Source organism: Aplysia californica, unplaced genomic scaffold (genome assembly GCF_000002075.1).
Source record: "Aplysia californica isolate F4 #8 unplaced genomic scaffold, AplCal3.0 scaffold00166, whole genome shotgun sequence".
NCBI lineage: Eukaryota > Metazoa > Mollusca > Gastropoda > Aplysiida > Aplysiidae > Aplysia > Aplysia californica.
The window spans coordinates 1,298,694-1,302,100 of NW_004797436.1; the positions used below are offsets into that span (position 1 = coordinate 1,298,694).

At 47.1% G+C, this 3,407-nt stretch overlaps 1 protein-coding gene across 1 annotated transcript in view; it reads left to right on the top strand.

Moving 5' to 3' along the window:
* Positions 1 to 3,407, top strand: part of LOC101852019 (cilia- and flagella-associated protein 221) — a gene marked incomplete at its 3' end in the record, with an annotated part of 36,877 nt that overhangs the window by 27,613 nt on the left and 5,857 nt on the right.

A 3,407-nucleotide genomic window follows, 5' to 3' on the forward strand; every position in this document is an offset into this window, starting at 1 on the left:
GTATGTGTGTGAGCAGGAGTGTGTATGAGTGTATGTGCGTGCGTCGCGTGCGTGCGTGCGTGCGTGCGTGCATACGTGTATGTGGGCGTACATGTCCAATTTATGTTAAACATCCAATGTGCTGCACCAATGTATGTAATTGCCGAACCATATGTTAAAATATGTGGATGTATGGGCCAAAGGCCTTTCAAATCAATAAATCATTTTGAATTTTTGAATCTCTCTGTCTCTCTCTGTGTCTTTCTTTGTCTTTCTGTCTCTCTGTCTCTCTGTGTCTCTCTGTGTCCCTCTGTGTCTCTCTCTGTCTCTCTGTCTCTGTGTCTCTCTCTCTGTCTCTGTCTTTCTCTGTCTCTGTGTCTCTCTCTGTTTCTCTCTGTCTCTCTGTCTCTCTCTCTGTCTCTGTGTCTCTCTCTCTGTCTCTCTCTCTGTCTCTGTCTTTTTCTGTCTCTGTGTCTCTCTCTCTGTCTCTCTCTGTCTCTCTGTGTCTCTCTCTGTCTGTGTCTCTCTCTGTCCCTCTGTGTCTCTCTGTGTCTATCTGTGTCTCTCTCTGTCTCTCTGTGTCTCTCTCTCTCTGTGTCTCTCTGTCTCTCTCTGTCTATCTGTGTCTCTCTCTGTCTATCTGTGTCTCTCTCTGTCTTTCTGTGTCTCTCTGTGTCTCTCTCTGTCTCTCTCTGCCTTTCTGTCTCTCTCTGTCTCTCTGTGTGTCTCTCTCTGTCTCTCTGTGTGTCTCTCTCTGTCTCTCTGTGTGTCTCTCTCTGTCTCTCTGTGTGTCTCTCTCTGTCTCTCTGTGTCTCTCTGTGTCTCTCTCTGTGTCTCTCTCTGTCTCTCTGTCTCTGTCTCTCTGTGTCTCTCTCTGTGTCTCTCTCTCTGTCTCTCTCTCTCTGTCTCTCTCTGTCTGACTCTCTCTGTCTCTCTCTGTCTCTATCTATCTACCTACCTACCTATCTACCTACCTACCTACCTACCTGTCTGTCTGTCTGTCTGTCTGTCTGTCTGTCTGTCTGTCTGTCTGTCTGTCTATCTATCCCCCCAGGATCTGGATATTAACGAGGCCAAGTCTCGTATGGCGGACGCCGATTGGTTCCACGGCGTGTTGCCGAGGGAGGAGGTCCAGCGACTGCTGGTGAGCGACGGCGACTACCTGGTGAGGGAGAGCAAGAACAAGAAGACGAACGAGACGCAGTTTGTCCTGTCTGTCTTCTGGGCGGGACACAAGCACTTCATCATCCAGTACAACCTGGTGGGTACACACTCACGTACACACACATACACACTCACATACACACTCACGTACACACTCACGTACACAAACATACTCACTCACATACACACTCACATACACACTCACATACACACTCACGTACACACACATACACACTCACGTACACACACATACACACTCACGTACACACTCACGTACACACTCACATACACACAAGCACTTTATCATCCAGTACAACCTGGTGGGTACACACTCACGTACACACACATACACACTCACATACACACTCACGTACACACTCACATACACACTCACATACACACACATACACACTCACATACACACTCACATACACACTCACATACACACTCACATACACACTCACGTACACACACATACACACTCACATACACACAAGCACTTTATCATCCAGTACAACCTGGTGGGTACACACTCACGTACACACACATACACACTCACGTACACACACATACACACTCATGTACACACTCATGTACACACACACATACACACTCACACTCAGGTGCACACACACACACACTCATTTACTCACGTACACACACACATACACACTCACGAACACACACACACTCACGTACACACTCACACACACACACACACACACACTTCGTCATACAGTACAACCTGGTGGGTACACACTCACGTACACACACACACACACTCATACACACTCACGTACAGACACACACACACTCATGTACACACACTCAGACACACTTTATCATACAGTACAACCTGGTGGATACACACTCACGTGCACAGGCACATACACACTCACATACACACTCACGTACACATACACACGTACACACTCACATGCATACACCCTCACGTACACACTCGCATACACCCTCACATACATACACACTCGCATACACCCTCACATACATACACACTCACATACATACACACTCACGTACATACACACTCACGTACACACACACACGCACTCACGTACACACTCATACACACACACATACACACACACATACACACTCACGTACACACTCACGTACACATTCACATACACACTCACGTACACACTTCATCATATAGTACAACCTGGTGGGTACACACTCATGTACACGCTCACGCACACACTCACACACACTTTATCATACAGTACAACCTGGTGGGTACACACTCACGTACACACTCATGTACACACTCACATACACACTCACATACACTTTCACGTACACTCTCATGTACACACTCACGTACAAATTCACATACACACTCACATACACACTCACGTGCACACTCACATACACTCTCACGTACACACACACATAAACACTCACGCACACACACACATACACACTCATGTACACAAACACACATACACACTCACGTACACACACAGACACACTCACGTACACACTCACGTATACACATACACAACACTCACGTACACACTCTCACACACACATACACACTCACTTACACACTCACACACACACACGTACACACTCACGTACACACTCACTTACACACTCATGCTCACATACACACTCATGTGCACACTCACATACACACTCACGCACACACACACACATACACACTCACGTACACACACACACACACACTCACGTACACATTCACATACACACTCACGTACACACTTACGTACACCCTCACGTACACACTTACGTACATACTCACGAACACACTCACGTACACACTCACGCACACACTCACGTACACACTCACATACACACACATGTACACACTCGCATACACACTCACGTACACACACATACACACTCACACACACTGACAAACACACTCACGTACACACTCACATACACACTCACGTACACACTTACATACACACTCACATACACACTTCATCATCCTGTAGAACCTGGTGGGTACACACTGACCTACACTCTCACGTACACACACACTCACGTACACACTGGCAATACACGCTCACGTACACACACACACTTACCCACACACACACACACAAACACACACACACAGTACTCAGGGGCGGTCACACTCAAGTATACACTCACGTACACACATACACGTCATTGACATGTGTTCTCACCACTCATCTACATACAAACACACACACACACACACACACACACACACTCACACACACACACACAAACACACACACACACAAGCC